Below are 21,497 nucleotides of genomic sequence, written 5' to 3' on the forward strand. Positions count from 1 at the left end.
GTATCAGAGATTTCGAGTTTGTGTTTTATTGCAGATCTGCAGTTGTGGAGCATGCAGCGCAGTTCTGTCGAGACTGTTTTGGTGACGGGGGCACTTGGGCAAAGAAGGGTGATAGGGATATTATACCTATATGGGGGTGCACGGGAGTGTCTGGGTGGATGCTTGGTTCTGACAGAGGAGATGGTTGGAATGGAGTAGGTAATTGGGTTACTCGGAGGTGCTGGTTGAAGAAGGGTAGCGCTCAAAGGCTTGTGTGAATGAGCGATGTTTGCGGACGACAGGTTATGCTTGGCTATAATGGTGTGAGGGGTCGAGGTGCCTCTCGTGGGAAGGTGAGAGTTTTCCAGAGGAGTTGATGAGAATGGGAAAGTTGAAATCTTAGAGCTTAAAAGTGAAATGGAAGCTACAAGCTGGGAGATGGAGGTGATGAGAGAGCATATCTTATTTTCGAGAGAGAGTAGGGCAGAACACGGATGGTTGGGTGTCTCGATGGCATAGGGATGGGGTGGTATAGGTGGTGGGAGGCAGGGAGAGGTGGGAGGACAGGAGGAGAGTTGAGGTATAGGGTTCATAGGTGGGGAGAGGGGGAGGTTGAGAGCGGGGGTTGGGGTATCAGAGGAGAGGGGGGAGTTGTGTTTGATGGCGCTGCACGAAGGGAAGGAATTATGGACATGTTTAGGGGGGGATGGGTGCGGAACAAGACGGTGGGGAGAAGGGAGAGGGGAGGACTGTGAGGAGACATAGGAGAGTAGGAGGTTTGGGGAGAAAAAAGGGGAGGTGGTTGGAGAGGTCCTGTTGGCTAGGAGCGGTGGCTGGGAGGGAGCCGGTATCTGGTAGAGTGGGGGGGGTTGGGAGAAGGGGAAGTTGACGACAGGAAGTGGTTCTGCTGTGCCTGAAGGGGGGGATGGAAAGGGGTACCAGGGGGGTAAAGGGGGGGGCAGCATAGCATTGCTAGCGGAGTGGGGGGGGAAGAAAGTGATGCCATGGGATTGTGAAGAAATCGGGGAAAGAGGTGAGGAGAGGAGGGGGTAGAGAAGAGGGGGAGAGGGAGGGATGAGGGGAGCATAGGGAAAGTTAGCCGGGAGGGGAGGTTGGCGGAAGGGTGGACTGAAAAAGGGAGTAGCAGAAAGGAATAGGGGGGACGAGATGAGATTGGGGTGCCGAGACGGTGCCGACTGGACGAGGAGCGTATTGCCTAGTGGTAAGGCTGTAGACCGAACACAGCTGGAGATATTTTAAAAACCGAGTCTGCGATATTTGAAACTGGACTCGGCTGTAGGAATGACAGCATTGTGCCATGCCCCGCAGAGAATCACCTTCTAAATCCTATTTCTTATCTCTTGGAAGTGCTACCACCTATTTCACACTCCTTCCAACCCTTACTGGACCTTCTTGGGTTATCTTCCCTTTACTACCAGTATTGTACCTTCCTTCTCTCCATGCTCTTGCAGCCATTGTACTTGGGTTTGACAAGAGTTGTTCTGCTCTCCCCTCGCTTAAATCGAATGTAGATGCGACTTTTCACCGATTCTGTATTTTTGGGATTTGAGTTGGGGGCTCCTCCTGAACCCTAACATTAACTATTGCTGATAAATGGTAACAGTGCAGTGGAGGGAGAGCATTACTCCACTTACATTCACATTTATACAGTATGGAAGGAGGTCCTGAGTGCACTGTGTCCCCGCAGCCCCCCATCCCTACCCACAGGAAGCGATGAAGAACCGCCTGCACCCCAGAAGAAATGTGTCGAGATCACAGAAGTGGACAGTCTGTAATATGCATAGAAACATAGACTACTCAACCATTTGGAAGAGGGGTGCTCAGCAGGAACAGAGGGTGCATCTCTCTTGCAGCCTCTGTCCTGAAACCGTTTGTTCTTTTTGTCTAGCACAGATGGGAGGAGGGCACTCATTAACCTACATTGAATTTTAAGCCTGGCTTTACAGTGCACTGTCTCCTGACCTTTAATCTACACCAATACTATTCTTCAGTTATTTGCTTCCACACAAAGCATATCTATCCCCATGCTATTTCCTTGTAATGCTTTGCTTCACCATATAGCGTTTGTTTAAAGCCAGACATGTTGTCATTGCCAATGCTTGTCTTTCTTTATTTCCAATGGAAAATATACCTCTAGCAATTTAAAAACTGGGGGTTCCTCATTCGTTAATACATCTCTTTATTCTTTCTGCTTTGCTGCTAGTTGTTCTTTCAGTATGGGTCCACCCCCTTGCATGTTGCCCTATCCAGCCATTTAACATGAACCTCTAGCTTCCTGATGTTTATCTCTCGCTTTTTATTCTCCAGATGTTCTGGCACCAATTAATCTGCCCCTACAATACCAACGTATGTGCCTCCCACAGTACAGTTGCCAACCCAACTAGTCCCTTATTTTTCTCTAACACTGATCTGGGCCATCTGTGGTTGTTTCACAGTGGCAGGGTGTTGCAGGTCCCATTCATCCCACATCCTGCTCATCTTGTTTCTTCCCTTGCGCCAAAGGACATTCCCAGTCGGGGAGGATCAAATATCCCTTTAGCTAGGAATTCAATTTCCCATGCATCCATGGGCCGGTGTATATATACGATCATCATTGGAATAGAACCACGAAAAAGAAGAAACGACGAGGAAAAGTAGAGACTGGAACCGCGGCGCCTATACCTTAGAGAGATTCTCCAGGAAGTGTGAACGGGGGAATGGATCGTCCGGCCTTAGTGCTGCCATGCATCACCAAACTCTAACAGTTGTGATCTTGTTTCAAGTGTAATATATGAAGGTAGACAGGACATGCTGGTTCTCGAAGTTCATCTGACGAGTACAAGGCGAGCTGTGCCCACATTCTGTGATCATTTCTAATCCCATCAAATCCCATAGTTGATGAAGCCAATCTCGGAAAGGCGATCTGGCGTCTGAGTCCAATCTCTGCAGTAGCAAATACTTTGCCACCCCTATTGATGACGTAAAAGCTCTACCCTTATATGATCTTAGGGGATAAGTCAAAGCCTCCCATTGAAAAAAAAAACACCTCCCATCAAAATGCGCTAATTTTGGGACACTGCCAGAGAATGTGTTAACGTGCCAATCTGTCCACAACCACGGCAACTTGCCCTATCCCTACCCGGTTTCCAGTGTGCCACCTGTGCAGGGGTATAAGAGTGTGGCCTCAAACATCGCATTGTCATGTCGCGCGATGTAAAGTCGCCGATGTGACGCGCGATCCAATTACATGGCCGCATTTGCGTCGCAACAACGTGCGATGACAAAATGACCGGTGTGACTGCCCTTGCGAAGTAATTGCCGCGATGAGAACTCCCGCGATTGCATTGTGACCGATGGATCGTCATACAACCTCTCCCAGTCAATGTCTTCGAGTGTGCCCACCTCTGTTTACCGTGTTATCCTCCATTTCCAGAAGGCATCCAACAATTTGTTATTGATTGTTTTGTAAGTGTATGATAGTGGATTTTCTGAAAGTTCACTCAATAGGATTCTGGCTTCTAAAGGGGCATATTCTGGGAGGTCTTGGGGAATATTCTCAGCTTTCCATGCATGTGTTAACTAAATATTTATATAGCTGGTGGTCTTGGAGTTGAAAGTCATGTTGTAGAGGGGTAAAGGGCATGAGGGCACCCCCTCCAATAAGTCACCAACCCTAGAGATACCTATTTTATCCCAGGAAGTGAAGCCCAGGAGTTTTGTGATTTCTTTTAGGGCCTTGTCCGACCATAGTGGTATTTCCTGTGTAATTTTACATTTCCATCTAATATACAAATTCGCCTTGTCCCATGCGTCTATTGCAAGTTAAGTAGCCAATAGGAGGTTGGATTTCACAAGTTCCGCCATAAAGGAAGTGATGGAATGAGTGGAACTGGGTCTGTTCTAGGGCACAGGTGGGATGATTTATGTCTACATACCCCCAGTCATTGACCTCAATTAAGTGGGCCACGCAGTAGTAGGCATGGGGGTTGGGGAGGCCAATTCCATCGCTACATGGGCTGCATTGACGCTTACGGAATGCGATTCTCGGATGTTCATCATTCCACAAGAGTTTTCTTAGCTAAGTCTCAATACAGGTAAATATCTCTTCAAGGAGTCAGTAATATGTTTTTTGAAAAGCGTACATGACTTTGGGCAGGGTGACCATCGCAAGCATTGCAGTTTTACCTAAGATCGTCAGGGGGAGTTGCTTCCATCGGGCCACATCTGATTTAAAGTCACTTATAATTTTTTTATATTATGTTGTATACTGCATTTCAGATTCAACATAGCATAGATCCCTAGATATCGGAAGCCATCCTCAGTAATGTTGAGCTGCCACGGGAGGTCAGTTGGGTCAAAGGAGTTCTTGATTCAGTTGTTGAAGTTGGTGATGACTTTGTTGTGGTTGCTTAGTGCTTATAGTGTCTTTTGGCCTTTTGAAAGTGCTAACAGAGAAATAATGGACATGAGAGGGATGGAAGAGTCCAGGAGACTGAGGAGATATATATCATTAATCTAGAGGAAAAGGGCTGAAGGCATATGAGATAGAGCTGAGAATACCACAAGTGCATAACATTGTTAAAAACAGTGACAGCCCCAATTTACAGAGTACATAAATAATTTTGGTAACCCACAATAAAACTATCTCTACTGACACTTAATTGAGTCAAAAGTTTTATAAAATCACATCACTTTTAGTAAATAGAGAGATCTTCACAAAGAGATGAGAATTTAAGACCTTTGTATACAAATGAAGGATTGGATAGTAACTGGATTTATGTAGCTATTCTTGTCCACAACAAGGTACTAAAACTCTTTTGCAGATGTGCAGCATGCGTATATTATACTATTGTATGCAGTATTCCTATTTTCTTACCGTCTTCTGTTCTCCAACTCAAATCCAATATGGCATCTGACTAAAAACTGTGAAAGTTGTTTTATTGATGGAAAAAGGAATATGTTTAATAAGTATGTGGTTTATATTGCTGGACTGAACTTGTACTTTAGCCGCAGGCTCCTATATTTTTTGAGGGATGAACTATAATTAACCATAATCTGTGCATTTCTTTTGAACATAGTCTTCTGACCTTCCAAACTTGCTTGAGGTGAAAGCATTTAGGAGGGGCCAAACAAAAATACAGGCTGGCTCAGTACTGCTGGGACCCCTTTTGGCTATGGTCCTACTGTACATTACACATGCCTACTACAAACTATGTGGGATTCATTAATATCATACATCAACGAAACAATCTGAAGTGCTCATGTAAGTCCAGGATGGGTGCACAGTGTCATACCGCAGTTTGAAAGTGAATGTACTCCACAACTTCTTAAAAAGGAGATTGCATGTAGAGGTAGCAAAGAAATTTCACAATTGAACACTGGACACATTTAGAATCCGGTGTCTAAACGCCATACATGAAAAGGTACTAGTCAACTGTTAAATCTTCAAAAAATAAGCAACAGGCGTACGATATACTAGACTAGAAAAGCAACTGGAAATATGCCAGTTTTTTCTTGCAGAGAAAAGACTTACAGGAATGGTAACACCATTTACAAGGACTCAAAGATTTGGCAGTATACATGTTGTCACAGAACAACTGAGCACAAATTGTTGTCATAGAAAGGATTTTTTGTTATTCTGCCAACTTTTGGCTATGAGATAAGCACCTGAAAATGTGGCAATGTGCAGTCTCCATCAGTGTTTTCAAATCTAAGGTAAAATAATTTCTGTGCAGGCATATTATTGGTGGGCCTCCATTGCGGATTCAAATTGGTACCCTAGACTGTGCGGATCATTAAGGGGACAAGGAGGTACTTTTTGGGGCCTACTGGATTAAGAAGATAATAATTTGAGGTTTCTAAAGACCCCAGTTGCCCCTACTGGGCATCCCAGCATTGACAGGACAACTCAAGAAGTAGCACGCTCTTTCTGATTAAATTTTTTCTAGCCACAGCTTCTACACTGTTTTAATGTTCCACAGGCATCAGACTGGATCCAGAGACTTTTCAGCAGTACCTATGTGCACATGTAGGTGGCGCCATGTGGGTCTGCACTGATGCTGTTCCGCTCTGTAAATGACGTGCAGAGGCTTTATAGACACCACTCATGCAAGTTTATGTCAGTAGCTTTCGAGGTGCTCACGAACCCAGACCCAGAACCCTAATAGCAAATTGGTTGTGATCAGTGGGCAGAATTCTAGACTTGGGATCTTATTAATCACCTTCTGAAAGGACACCAAAGTAGTATCTATTAGGATCTGGGTCTGTAAATTGCCTCAAACTAGAACGTCTTGCAGGCCCGTGCAGGATAATTGCCCATCTCAGTGAACCTGACTGACCAGAAAATAGGACTTCATGAACTTATGGAGGGACGGCAAAGTACCCGCTGGGAAAATGCCCAGGGCAGGGACTTCACATGCCAACGCAGTGCTAGCAGATTTAACCCCAGTAGAATGATCACTCAGTCGGTCAGGCGGCTGCTTTTTGTCCAATGCATAGAAGAGCTTAATGCAAAGCACAATCCAATGAGAGATGGTGCTCTACTGCACCAGCTTGCCTTTTTTCTCCCCACTTAACCACACAAAGAGCGGATCATCCACCTGATATTCTTTGGTATGTTCAATAAAAAATTCCCAAACTCTTTTGGAGTCCAAATGGTAGTGTCTCTTCCCATCCTTAGAGCAGTGAAGTGGAGCATAGAATGCCAGCATATTGATGGTTAAACTGATGTTAAACAGAGTCACAACTTTAGGCAAAAAGAATACCCATGCCTGAAGCGCACTAACACACATTGTGCCAATGTAATGACACAAGGAATACTGTCTTGAGGGTGAGAAGGCACAAGTGACAGCTGTGAAGCAGATCAGATGGAGTGCACATCAGATTTAAGAGGACCAAGTTAAGGTCTCACTGTGGCACAACACAGGAAGAGGGAGGAAACAAATGTAGTAAACCTTTCTGTAAGCGCATAACAACTGGAGACTTACACAAGGAGGGGTGATCCAGAAATCCTAAAAAGGCAGAAAGAGACAATGGGCCAGATGTAGGTCGGCAAATACCGGTCGGTAACGGACGGAATTCGGTAATTTTGTCCGTTACTGACCGGTATCCAGGAAATGAGATGTAGGAGTGAAATTTTTTCCGATTCGGTAAATATGAGTCGGTATTTCTCCGAATCGGAAAATATTAGTTGGTATTTTACCGATACGGAATATTCCGAATTTACAAGTACCGAATTCTTAATTACTGAATCGGTAAATAAGAAATGGTAAAATAATGGGCATGGAGATGTAGGAAACCTGAGAAATACCGAATTTAAGGAAATTCGGTATTTAGGAGTCGGTATTTACCATGGATTGAATGCAGGTGGTAACCAGGTGCAGGCTATAAAATGAGGCCCAAACTGCAACAGTGTAACCAGAATGGTGGCTTTCTACGTCATTGCAAAGCGGCAAAGACTAAGGCAGCAGGAGAGAGGGAATGGCTACGGGAGGAGCAAGTGTACAGGCAGAGGATAACACTTTTCCAACTGACAGAGCCAGAAATACTCCAAAGGTACAGGCTACATCCCCAAACCATCCTGACCCTGATCAGGGACCTACACCCACTCCTGGAGCAGCCAACACCAAGGGCGCACGCCATCCCACCCCATGTGCAGGTGCTGTGCAGCCTACACCTGCTTGCCTCTGGGAGTTACCAAAGTGTGATAGCTGCAGTAGGTGGTGTGTCCCAGAGCTGCCTGTCCCGTTTCTTCAGGAGCTTCCTTGACGCCATGATGCAGAGGATGCAGCATTATATTTCATTCCCTGACACACCAGCGGAACTTGCAAAGACCAAGACTGATTTGTATCAACTGGCACACTTCCCTCACGTGATAGGCTGCATAGATGGCACCCACATACCACTCTGCCCACCTGCAGCCACAGAACACATATACAGGAACAGGAAGTCGACGCACTCCATCAATGTGCAGGTCATATGCAATGCTGGAAACATCATCACAGACATCGTGGCAAAATTCCCTGGGAGTACCCATGATTCGTACATATTCCAGAATAATGGGATATACACACGCCTAGTTGCCGGAGATTTTGGGAACAGATACCTGCTATGTAAATTACATTGACACCCCTGACAGTCACAGTAGATGAATGTATCATGATAATGCAACAAATGGCAATTTTTCTCCCCCCCAGGCGATCGTGCATATGCCCTGCGGTCCTTTGTGCTCACCCCCTACCTCAACCCATCCTCCAGGAGTGAAAGGCGTTACAATGTGGCTCACAGATCTACACGCAACGTTGTGGAGCGCACATTTGGACTCCTCAAGAGCAGGTTTCGCTGCCTCCACAAGAGTGAAGGGGCACGCCAGTACACTCCAATCCTGTGCTGCAGAATCATTGCGACCTGTGCCATGTTACACAATCTTGCCACCAAGGAAGGCACAGAGGTGGAGATCACACATCATGAGGAATTGATGACGACACAGAACAGGCAGAGCCCTATGCTACAGTAGCAGCACCAGCAACAGATGGGAGACTAAGACGGGCAGAGATCACACAGCAATATTTCTGAGTGAGTAATGAGACACAGACAGGCTAAGAATATGATGTACGTAGTTTAATTTTCACTACGCCTTACCAATCATACCACACAATGGTAACACAAAATATCAATGTCCATGACTGGGTGGTCACAGTTAACCCCACTGTGACCTGTCCTTTGGGTTGAGGGCATAGTTAATGTTTCCGTCCACGGATTACATGGTGGGACTGACGTGGCTGTGTTTCAGGGCCTTCGGTGTTGCCTTGCTCTGTGGATTGACGCCTGCCGCTCCTGCGTATTCCCGGAACAGGAGTGCTTGCGCCACTCCTGCTGGTGGATTCTTCACTTTCCCCCACACATGTGTCGGCTCTAGTGGCTGTCTGTTGCGTAAGAGGTCACTCTGCCCATCCCCATAGATAAATCGGTGCAGCAGTGCACAATTACATCCTGCATCGATACGGACCGTCTGCACCGCAGGGTGGTTGCAGTTGCAAAGCGGTTTAATGCTTTGGTCTGCTGGCGCACACCCACACGAGCCTTGCGCCTCTCCAAGTGGTCCCTGTCCAATTTGTCGCACAGGACTGTCATGTACTGGGTCATGTCTGTCATGCCATTAGCCAGCGACTGCATGCTGTCAGAAATGTTCTCTATGCCCTTGTCAATGTTATCCAGCTTGTTGTTAATGGTGCGCACCTGCCTCTGAACACCCATAATTGCCTTTGCCTGCAGGCGCTGGACCTTGACCATGGTGGCCTCCAGACCGCAGAAGACCCCCTCAACGTCCTGCCCTTCAGCTCTCTTCCGTGCCCTTCGGACTCGGATACTGGCCCGCACAGCTCTTGGAGTGGGCTGCAGCTCAGCGTTGGCTGACTCTGGTGGATTGCTTGCCATGTCACACTCCTCCTCTTCCTCCTCAGATGTTTCTAGGATGCGGAGAGGGGGCACATCAAGCCGCCTTGCCCTTTCCTGCACAGGTGACGGTGTACTTGGTGTGGGGTACTGTGCTGCTGCTACTGACTCCTGACTCACAAACAAAAGAGGTGACTGAGGCTGTGGTGTGGTTGTTTTCTCAGGTGTCTTGGCTGCCTGCTCTGTGTTCTTCCCTCGCTGAACTGTGCTGGGACCAGCTTCTTCTCTCCTCTTCTCCCTATCCATTGCTGTGCTGCGCGATGACTCTCCTGTGGACAGACATGGACATTGTGTCAGTGGAGTAGTTCACCTGTGTGTCTTGATTAAATCACACTACTATCACACATTTGCCTGCTCCTCATTTGCTTCTGCTAGTAGTGTGTTGCATCCCTTGCTGTATGGTATGCTGACTGCATTGCTTTATCTAGCTAGGACTACGTCTCCCATAAAGCATTGCTGGGTATTAGTAAATCCTGTTCTGGAGTGTGATGTAGGCACACAGAGTGGGGAAGGCGAACAGGGAAATGGGTTATTGATAATGTCCATGCTTCTTACCTTGTTTCTTTGCAGCTCTGGCGGTGCTGTCAGCGTCCCCAATGCCATGGATGCTTTCCGGCTCTAGGGTGGATTCCACAAGCTCCTCAATGGCAGTGAGTTGTGGTGCTCGGTTTCTGCCTCCCCCTGTTGCTGCAGCTTCTTTTCTGTGGGCAGCTAGTTTCTTTTTGGTGATAATACGAAGGTCATACCACCTTTTTTTTTTTAAATCATCAATTTCCCGGTGGGTGACACCGATGGCATTTACCTTTGCTTGGATATCAATCCAGGTAGTGCGCTTGACAGACTCTGCAACATGCAGAGACTGTTTGCCAAAGATTTTGCAGTAGTGTTTCACCACCTCTTCTACCAGCACCTGCAGTTATTCAGGGCTGAATTTCAGCTTCCTCCTGCGCTCTGCTGCATCCCTCTGGCCATCCTGGGTCTCCATTGTGCTGTTCAGGTAAGCTCAGGGAAGCCTGCTCCTCTGTCTGTCCTCCTGCTCTCCTGACTGTTCAGTTTCAGCACCTGCATGGGTGTGGCCACTCTCAGGTACTGGGGAGGGGTGCTTGATTCTGATTGGTTGATGCCACTGTACCTTTGTTTTTGGGTGTGGTTGGTGTTTCGGATTGGTTCACAGGCTCACATGTTTGTCAGTTTCAAATTTCCGATTCGGTATTTACCGATTCGGTAATTTCCGATTAGGTAAATTCCGATTCGGTAAAACCCATTCATTCCATGGATGGGTTTTACCGAATCAGTATTTACCTAATCGGAAATTACCGAATCGGTAAATACCGAAATCAGATTCCGAGTCATTCCGAATCGGTAAATCTTACCAATTTTTTACCTACATACCAATTTCCGATTCTGAAATACCGATTCGGTATGAGTCGGTATTTAAGAATCGGAAAAATAATATTACCTACATCTGGCCCAATATATTTTACCTTTGCCCAGTGCAAAGTATTGCCAGGTTAGGGACAAAACAAACAGAAAAAAGTAAAATAAATTTGCCTGGAGTGTGTCTATCTGTTATGAGCTGCACCAAGCCACAATTGTGTCCCAACGACAGGCGTATACAGTGCCAAGATAACATCAACCACCTCTAGAGGAAGGCCAAAGGTGTTCATCTGTCGCTGATCAATCTTCAAGTATAAAGGTGGAGAGTGCGAAGACCCTGGTGCAGAGCCAGCAACTGTGACAGCAGATCCTCCTGGAAGGGCAGCATTATTTAAAGACAGATGCTCAAGCCAGGAGGTCTCAATACCATATCCACCGTGCCCAATCCGAAGCCACTTGGATGACTTGGGCCCATCTCTTGAGAACAGAGGGTAGGAGTAGTATTGGCAGAAAGGCATACAAGATTTAAATCCCACTCAAGGTGGAACATGTCTTCAAGCGAGAGATGCTTTAGATACTACAATGTGCGAAAGGCCTGACATTGCACGTTTCTGGCGTTATGAACACTCTCAGCCAAAGATCTCCCCACTAGAGAAAGAGACCTAGCACCACCTCCGAGGGTAACTGACACTAGGCTGAGCTCGCCCACCATGGCATTCAATGATACTGCCAGTTGGTTCACCACTAGGAAAATTCCTGGTAGTCAAGCAATTTCCAGAGGTTGTAGGGCCACCTCTGCAGGGCCACAGCTGTAGGACCCCCCTCCCTGTTTGTTGCAGTATCATGAGGTGGTTGTGTGCTCCGTAACCATGTGTACCAGCCTTCCTATGACAGACGGAAGGAAAGCTTTTAATGGCAAGCTAATGACCCTAAGCTCCTGAAGGTTGATATAGAACCAGGACATCGCCGTAGACCAGAGGCTTATGATATCCACCTCACCCAGATTGCCACCCCGAACCAGAAGCGACACATCAGTCACCACTGACAAAGTTGCATAGGAAAGGGATGCACCACTGACCCAATCAGGGTCCAGCAATCACCGGATCTTTTGCAGCCTCCTTTGAAATCTGTACGTGGTCTGAGAGATCCCCTTGAAGTTGGGAGCACTGAGACTGCAAATCCCACAACAGAGTCTGCATATGCCACCTGCCGTGCTTGATCAGCACAATCCAGGAGACTATCGGTCTCAGGAGCCTCTGAATAAATATCACTGAAATACAGAACAGAGGCTGAAAGATTTGGTTCTGTGCTTGGCTCTACTTTCCAGGGAAAAATCACAAAATCGAACCTTTTCCAAAATGGCTCTGATGGCGGGGAGAATCTGAGGAGTCAAGTGTGATTTTGACATACTGATAGTAAACCCCAAAGATGTCAAGAGGTTTGCCATGGTCTGGCCGTTCTGATGACTTCATGGGACGAGCTCGTTCGTTCTCAATAGCCAGTCATCGAGGTAGGGAAAGACTGGGACCCTTCACATCTGACGGTGTCCTGCCATCACTGCCTTCACTTATGTCGAAAGTGGTGGGTGAAAGAATCAGCGCCCGCTCATCTCAAAAGCACCTGCTACTCTACTATTCGGTGCTGTGCTCCCCGAAGTGCAGACCTCCTCAAGCTCTGTGCACGTTTAAGCATTGCCACAAGTTCGCCACAATTGTTTGAAGGGCACTTCTGAACCTCAAGCATAACTCCCAAATTCCTTCCATAAACCACACAATAAATCCAAACTTACCAAACCATGCACAGCAAATACAGCTTTAGAATTAAGGCTGTGCAATTCTTTCAAATGTATCCTAGTTATTGAGTTTCTTGTAATTTACGTGTCTTGTACTATATGCAAATTTTTCCTCTGGCGGTAATATTAGACTGAGCAGATAATTCTTTGCAGGAAATGGGAAACTGGATGCGCACTGCCACAGGCTAGAACCGTTCACAACGTGATTGCGTGGCCAACAGACAGAGCAGGTATCTCGCATGCTTTTTTCATGAAAAGGACGCCCAAACGTAATTCACGTAACACCCCTAATTATTGCAAGAATTATGCATATTACGCACAGAAAGAAAATCGCAATTTCGTCCACTGTTCAACGGGTCCCAACATAACATCTCATAGGATAGTTTAAACATAATGCATTTTGTCAGACCTAAAAGAAAAAATTTATGCAAAGCAAGTGATGTTTAAAGGAAGCAATTAGCTTCTTTGATCTTTCACGTTTCAACTGCAGCACTTACACTGTATTCATGACCTGTTAGAGTGCCAATAAAACATCATTTGTAGGACACATAAAATGTATGTAAACACCATCAGACAAATGCAAGACTATTATCAGAGCCATAAAAAGTCTTCTCAAATAGACTGATCAGATGGGATTGCCCTTTATCAGCAAATATTGCTCACGTTATGTCCTTAGAGCAACAACTCATTGTACAGTGAAAGGCAGTGAGGGCGCAGAATAACCGGTAATTCACAGGCAGGTCGCATTAAAACGATTGGTAACACGTCACTTTAATTATCACAAAACATGCTTGTGTGATACAATCAGCCGTGGCCGGCATGACTGGGGGGGAGGAGGGAGGGAGGGGGTTCGCACGGGGAGGGGGAAGCATTTATCTAAATGAATAAAATAAAAACAAACTTACCAGGCATCTCCTCCGCCGGTTCCGCATCGCATCACGCAACTCTCCTCTCACACATGTAAAACTAACTTCTCCCCGCTCTTTTGCTTGACTGGCAAGTGGCATGACAGGATGCGATTGGGGGCGGCTACTACTAGACATACTAGACTCATACTAGACATCCCGCGTAAAGACCACATTTCTAGCCACCTGAAAAACCTCCACTGGCTCCCCGTCAATAAGAGGATAACATTCCGCCTCCTAACCCACGCACACGAAGCACTTTACGAACTTGGACCCGAATGCCTCAACACTCGTCTTTCCTTCTACACCCCCTCCCGCCAGCTAAGCTCCTCCAACCAAGCCCTTGCTATTGTACCTCGCATCAACAAAACAACCATGGGAGGAAGATCCTTCTCCTACCTGGCAGCTATAACCTGGAACTCACTTCCCACTCACCTTCGCCGCATTCAGAACCACCTAGCATTCAGAAAGGAACTCAAAACTTGGATATTCGACAAGTAACTCCCCACCCCTCTTCAAGCGCCTTGAGACCCTCTGGGTATGTAGCGCGCTATATAAATTATTTGACTTGACTTGACTAGGCTGTATCCTAACATTTGATTGGGCATGGGCCGACTATACGTCACCGCCCTATCAGGGTCCCATCTCCAGACTCCTGCACTACTCTAGGCACGCGCAGCATGCCTAATGTAATGTGAATGGAGTGGGGGTTCTGAAATAAAAAGCGCCCCTCGCAGATGCGCAGTCAGAGTCTGGACTTCTCCTGCTCTGCCTGCGTGCGCTGTGCGTTTATGACTCATGCGTACTTGAGGCTGTGAAGCAGCTGCCAGCAAAGGGCGGAAATGTAAACAGACAAATTGTCAAAGCTGTCAACTCGTCTGCTTACATTTCTTGCAGCCGGATTATTATTGAGCAGTCAGTTTGCTTTTGCCTAGTGGGGTGCTGCCCCGCGCCCCCTATGGACCAGCCGCCACTGGTAAACACCCAAGTGGCACTGGTTAGACCGAAGGGGAGTGCCGATAGGCTTCAGGACGGGTGTATGGAAATAGGCATCCTGCAGTTCAAATGGGTTGTGCACAGACAAGACCTGGACCAGTGTGAGCATTTTGAATCTTTCCTTGGGAAAGAAGAAGTTGAGGGCACAGGTCTAAAATAGGACGAATAACTCCATCAGTGTTGGGCACCAGAGAGTAGGGGAGAAAAAAACACATCCTATTTCTGGTGTGGGCACCCTCTTTGTAGCCCCAATTGCCAAAAGGGCTTGCACTTTCTGATGCAAAATGGACAGATTGTCCTCCGTCAGTTTCTAGCGGACATGGAAGACGCGGCGGTGTGGAAAGGAAGGGTAGGCAATACCCCTTCCAAACTATTTGCAGGACCTATCTGTCTGGTGTTATGGCCTGCCAACCCAGCAAGAATCGTTAGATCCTGCCTCCCACCAGGTGACCGTGCTTCACTAAGGGATTGCTGAAGGGGTTTGATCGGTGGGGTCATGAGGGGGTGGGAAGGCAGTACACTAAGCAGCTTGTTGGCCTTGACTGCGAAACTGCTGGGCACCTTGTGGTTGGATTGGCTGACAGTAAGGGACGCATCTGCTGAAGTCACGAAAGGAGTGATAGGGCTGATGCAGTTGGCGAGGTAGGGCAGATAAGCCTAAGCAGCATGCAGTGGCTCTATTCTAATTAAACTGCTCTAGAGAGAAACCTGTCTTTTTCCCAAACAGTCAGGTTCAGTCAAAGGGCAAGTCCATGAGGGACGACTGAACATCACCTGAAAGGTGGCAGCGCATGGCAACACTAGTGCCAATGGAATTGGTGGTGTCCAAGCCACAACTTGGCCGTGTCACCACAGTCTTGTATAGCCTGGACAAGTACAGGTCGGAGATCTTCAGGAACACCTAGGAGGACTTGAGCCACCAAATCCCAAGAGGCGTAGGAACAGCCTCCCAGGAGGCAGCTGGCATTCACTGTTCTCAAAGCCAACAGCTGAATGAGAGTGCTCTCTTTTCGAACGTCTACACCCTTTTTGACTCCCTTTCTGGGGGAGATTATTTGGACTCGTATTTGGGTTTGTCCTGCCTGCAGACGCCTGGCCCACCAAGCTTTCAGTAGATTGTTCGAAGATAAAAATGCAGCGTTGCTCAGGGCAGAGCAGTGGCCTCTTGCAATATGACTGTTTACTGGGGGCCCACAGCATGATTTGGCCCAAAACTCCAACAAGATATCTCTAAGTGCATCACTGAAAGGCAAGTGGGTCTCAGTGGATGTTTGCTCCGGCTGAAGGACTTCAGTCAGGACACTGGTCTTGACCTCCAAAGTGAGGAGATGGAGGTAAAGTACTACTCATTACCCTCTCTTCAGTGGCAAGACCAGGGGGTGAGTGGAGTCCTCACTTAGTGGAGATATCAATCATCTTTGTGGTATGGCTGTCCAATCTTATCAACCCCTGTCGTACTCATTGTTTGAATCAATGCAAAACAGGAATTGCAGGGTATGTGTTCGCGCTTGTGGAGGCTGCAGGTCGAGTTGAGGAAGTGGCGCCTTGACAGCAGTCGAGCGCTGGCCTCCGTAAAGGTCAAACTGGTGTTGACTCTGCATCAGCGAGTACAGTAGGTACCTTGTCTTCTGGTGTCGATTGAGTCGGCACTGGCATCGACGTTTTGGGAACCAGTGTGGACCTCGGTGAAAGAGGGGGAGTTGAAACTGGAGCAAGAGGCGACTTCAGAATGGGCAGGGAGAGTCCAACTGACATTGAGGGCGAACACGGCGGCGGCATTGCAGATCAAGGGCCTCGTGGCTTTGTGAGGCCCAAAGGCGCACAAGAGGGATCAGAAAGAATTCAAAGAAGTGGACGCCCCGTAAACTAGGGTTGCGAGATAGGATCCAATATCGATTGACTTCGAGAACGAGATGTATGGTGCTTCCCCCGTGCCTTCTCAGAACGGGAGTGGCGACAAAGGGCCAAGATTTATGTTTTGCCTTCGACTTACCTGAATACTTTGCTCGAGACAAAGACAGACCTTTGGACTCCTGCTAATTTTTAATCCCGAACAGGTTTGAGATCAAACTTTCAACTTGGACTGGTCTCATTGCAGAGGGGCTTTCAGTGCTTGGCGATGCAGTGTTTCACCTCGTGGTCTTGTATGGCATTCAGGTTCACCAACACATAATCACTGCAGGCCTTAGAGTAGTGACTCAACCCTAGGCACTGCACTCATATCTGATGAGGATTTGCCACAGACATTTGTTTTCAACAGTCCTTACAGGTTTCAAAACTTGTCATTTTGCGATGTGACATTTCCCTTGACACACTGAAAACTTGGATGAGGTAAGGGTCTCAAGTTGCTCTTAATACACCCGGAAAGAAAGGAACTCATGTCAATGCACTTGAGTGGTGCTTTTATAGGTTCCGCACATCATTTCCATAGCGGAACTGTGTCAATTACCAGAGTGCAAAGGTACTGCTGAAAGGTTTCCAAATCCAGTTCGACACCTGTGGAATATTCAAATAGTGAGAAATCTGCAGTGAGAAGTCTTTACCAGAAATATGGATCCCTGGTGCTGAGCAAATTCAGATCATGCATGTGCTTCATGACCTAGGGCCTGTCTTGTGGTAATGTGGTCTTGTTAGACTGGGAAGGATGCCGCAAGCATTCTCCTCATAATTTTAGAGGGCTACTACCCCTACCAAGAGTCAAGTGACATGAACGTAGAGGTTGCAGCATACATATTTTGTGTTTAGTAATGACCAGTAGTGTGGACAGGCCTTTTTTTGACCTCTATCACAGGAGTGCTAACTTTGGGCCCAGCCAGTTCTGGTGCGGTGTACCTAACTCACCTTTGATCTATGTGGTGATTGTGTGTAGCGCCAGACAGCGCATGATACTTGCAAGTGCTTGCTGGGATGTATGGGTGCCTGTGCGTGGTAGGTTTCTTTTTGTAGTATATGGCCCATAAAGGATAGTGACAACTGCAAGCCCCCAGGCAGAATATGTGGATTGCTGGAATTCCTGAGGGCTGGGTTGGGAACACATGCACTCGAGGAAGTGGACCAGAGTATCCTTTGTGAGCATCAAAGGCCCCGGAAGAATTTCCTGGTTAGTGGGCATGGGTTAATTGTCAGAGAGATGGTGTGTCTGTTAAGGTTGGAATGGTATGAGCAGGAAATTATGAAAGAGGGAAAGACTTAGGCCTTTGAACATTTGTGAGGAATATTTCAGGGGACGAAGACAGTGAGATGTGATCCCTAGGTACTCCCTTGGCCTGTGTTATGGGTCAGTCATGGGACAGGGTACAGGAAAAGACACTTCAAAGACGTCGACACCCAAAGCAGGGATATTAAAGGACCAAACACTAATTACCATCAGTGTCAGGATTTAGTCGAAAAGGTGGAAGCAAGAGCTCCCACAGGTTGTTTACCAGCATTGTCCAACAGTCTGGTGCAACCGAAGAGAAGATCACCAAGACTTCTGGTTGCTGGAACCAGGGCTATGGACCAAGGTCTCTGGTCTCCCTGCTAGGTGAGGGCTCATTACCCAGGAAGTCAAGATCAGTTGCCCTGCACCTGGAGCACCAGCCTTCATCCTGCCTGCCAAGACCAGTAGATCCTGTGAGAAGAAGAGCGCTTGGCGGGAGCAAAGGCTAGCAGGGATCCTGTTGAGTGGACCCCTGTGAGCGAAGCATGAGAGTCTTGGTCAGGTTGGGTCCACTACAAGAGAATGGACCATCCTTCTGCTCTTGCAGAAGCTAGGGCTGTCACCCTTGTGTGAGCCGAGACAAGTTAGCCAAGGGAGAGCCACTGCGTGGCTAGGGACATTGACCGTGTGACCGTGTGCACCCTGAAGTCAGTGACCACATGTGTGCTGGAGGGTGACCAGTGTGAAGAGAAGGCGGTCCTCGTTTGCCAAGCCAAAATCAGCATCAACCAGTTAGCTAGAAGGGGAGCCACCATGAAGTCAAGGCTGCCGCCCTGGGTAGTCATGTCAATGATGGTGTGAGGGACAAATACCAATCAAATACCAATCACTACAGGAGCCAAGAGAGGACGACTGACATAGGGCACCCAGAGACTGGGGAGTTATATTTCATCCTGTGTTCCTTTGGTATTGTAAAAAAAAGCATGTCCTTTGAATAATAGATACTGTATCACATATAATGGGGTACATGTATAAATAAACTAATAATGGCTTTACAAACCTCAAAATACCTAGACTGTTTTTGTCAATTAATAACATTACTACCTAACACAATGATACGTATTTTTATCAAAGTCAAAGAATTAAACTATGTCTTGGTCCTTCAAGAATTCAAACTTGTGGTAGACAAGTCCCATGCAGATGTTCACAGCAGGTGTATAACCCAAGGAGCTATTCTACAGGAACATAACTTCAAAATACAAGGATGTCTGCAATATCTACCTTACCCTACATGGAGGAATCTTGCTCAGATCTGAAACTAAGATCAGCAGTACATATCAATGTTGTAAAAGAAAGGGGAACGACCTTTGAGAGGTAGCGGGCCCTCAGCATTCGGAGACCGGAGCATGCAAAGAAGCACCCCTTGGTGGCTGCCATCGGGTGAGCCACAACTGTTTGAGGCTGGTAAGCCTGCTGGGGCATTGCACGAACTTAGCACCTATCCCGGCTAACATTACCTCTTAAGGCTAAACTTTGACTTTTTCTAGCTGTGACTAGCGTGGGCCCAATCTGAAAGTTGCCTCCATTATCAAATAGGGAATGACAAACCACACTGAAAGAGAAAGACTGAGTTGGGGATTCCGCCCAGGATAACAGTAGCATGCTGACCCTAAAAGACTGCAGGGCTTATTTAGGGTATTGTTTTTATGCTTTGTGCGTTTACATTAAAGTACAATTTTTCCATAATAGCAAGTATTTGACTGTACAATCGGCTTATTGCCATTGTTTGTTCGGAGAGTGTTGTGCCTGTGTCTGCCTGTCACCTACCTCTCCTTCAAAGAGACTTGGACTGCTAGACCCAAGCTATCACTGAGTCTAATGCTGGACGGGGTAGTACTAGGCCAAGTTATTCGAGGAAAAGTTACATGAGGACCCATAGTCGGTTGGGCCCATGGGCAGCAGGAGGGAAATGCCATGGCCGCCATGGTTGGGCCAGTAACCCCGGCTGGCCCCTTGGCTCTCTGAAAGGGGTTGTGACAAAACACATTGTTAATCACTTCTTCAATTGTACATACTTGGTTTTCTCCTGATTACTAATATTAGTTTGTTCAGTAGCTTCAGACTGAAGAAAGACAGTGTATGACAGCTCATTATGGCAAGTTACTTCTTAGGTATCTTCAAGAAGAAATTAGATGAGGATCAGTGATGGCGCACAATTAAGCATTTCCATGGAACCTTTGTTGCGAGAGAGACACTCCTATAGCTGGATTGCTCTGTGATATACATGCATAATTTGATCAGCGAAAGAGTAAAACTAGTTCCAATAATAACTTTAGCAACTACATTATTAGCAGCTTTCTTTTAAGGCATTTAGGAAGAACTACACAGAGTGAATTCTCATGGTCTAGTTGAGAAGTAACAGCTGTCTGGACTAAGACTTTCTGACAATCAACTAGAAGAATAGGTAAAATGACTTTTAAGTGACCTTAAAATATGCAGCAGGGAAAGGTTAGATTGTTTATTCGAAATTTTAAAGAAAGGTTGAGGTAAACCAATATCTCTAAATGTGTCCATTGAAGTAGTTGTTACACGGTGTGGACACCCTGAGTCAGACCGTACACCTGTTGGACCTCCTACAAACAGAACTTTGTGTTGCCCGAGTTTAACTGCCGTGCATTCGTGTTAATCAAATCATCTACTGTTACTGCAGTGCACTGGTGTCCATCAAATAACCTGCTGCTACAAAGAAGCACTGAAATCACTGTAAATCAACTCTCCCATATCCTGCAACTGAATAATGAGCTGCATGTCATTTTCAAAACCATAGCACACAAAACTTAAAGATTGAATCTAAGCAACCAAAAGTTGAACATAAAGATTCAATAATGTTACACATCGTCAATTACTTTGCACTAGTTATTTTCAAGAGAAAGCAAGAAACCCCCTTAAAGTTCGATCTTTCAAAAACGAATCAACCTAGGGCACTGCATTGCACCCCGGTCTCACAAAGATGTTCATTTAGAATGGGGTGGGAGACAGCACTGAAGTTGACAGAAATATCTAAAAGGACTACGGATTCTAAAATTCCTGCCTCTATGGTAAGCTGTAGGTCATCTAAAGCGGAGGCCGATATGGACTCGGTGTAAGTTGAAGAGGTCAAAAAAACAATCTATGCAGGGTGAAGGATGCTATATTCCAAGTAAATTGAAGAGAAGTACAAACTACACTTCTAATAATCTGGGAGGAAAATGGAAGCAGACTGATAGCTGGTCCAGAAAAGTAGGCAGGCATCTTATTTCTTCAACAGAGTTATGATAGTTACTACATTCTAGACCCTCAGGACCAGACTAGCGAGCAAAAGAAGATAGAAATGAAAGCAATGTGGCAATGAAGTAGTGTGGCTCACTGGTTAGAGGCGGCAGACCCGAGAGCAGAGGACGGCCCGGGACCAGGGTTCGATTCCCGGCGCGGCAGGTTTCTGGACCAGGGTCAGCGGACTCGATAATTCTCTCGCCTCGGTGCCCACTCTGATCAGCGATCACACTCGGCAACTCTGGGCATTAGCTTGCCTCATCTTCACTAACGGCCCCACCAGACCGCCGGGGATGCCTGGTCTCACCCTGGAGATACCCATTAAGGGACCATCTCTCAGGGAAGCCAGGAAGGGTTTCGCAGCGGTCGAAGCGCCTTGGGACCCTCCGGGTAAGTAGTGCGCTATATAAATGCCTATACATTTACATATACATACATACATAACCTCTATCGCAAAGTTAGCCGATTTTACCTTGCAGGGCTCCAGGGGGAACCGGATGTAATGCCTCAGCTCTCAACATCCTATACGATGGCATGAACAAAC

General features: G+C 46.8%; 1 protein-coding gene across 2 annotated transcripts in view; it reads right to left on the bottom strand.

Annotated features, from left to right (window-relative positions):
* The window catches only part of ALS2 (alsin Rho guanine nucleotide exchange factor ALS2), a 1,284,778-nt gene that overhangs the window by 902,017 nt on the left and 361,264 nt on the right, over positions 1 to 21,497 (bottom strand). The window lies entirely within an intron of this gene.

Source organism: Lissotriton helveticus, chromosome 3_1, assembly GCF_964261635.1.
Source record: "Lissotriton helveticus chromosome 3_1, aLisHel1.1, whole genome shotgun sequence".
Taxonomy (NCBI): Eukaryota; Metazoa; Chordata; class Amphibia; order Caudata; family Salamandridae; genus Lissotriton; species Lissotriton helveticus.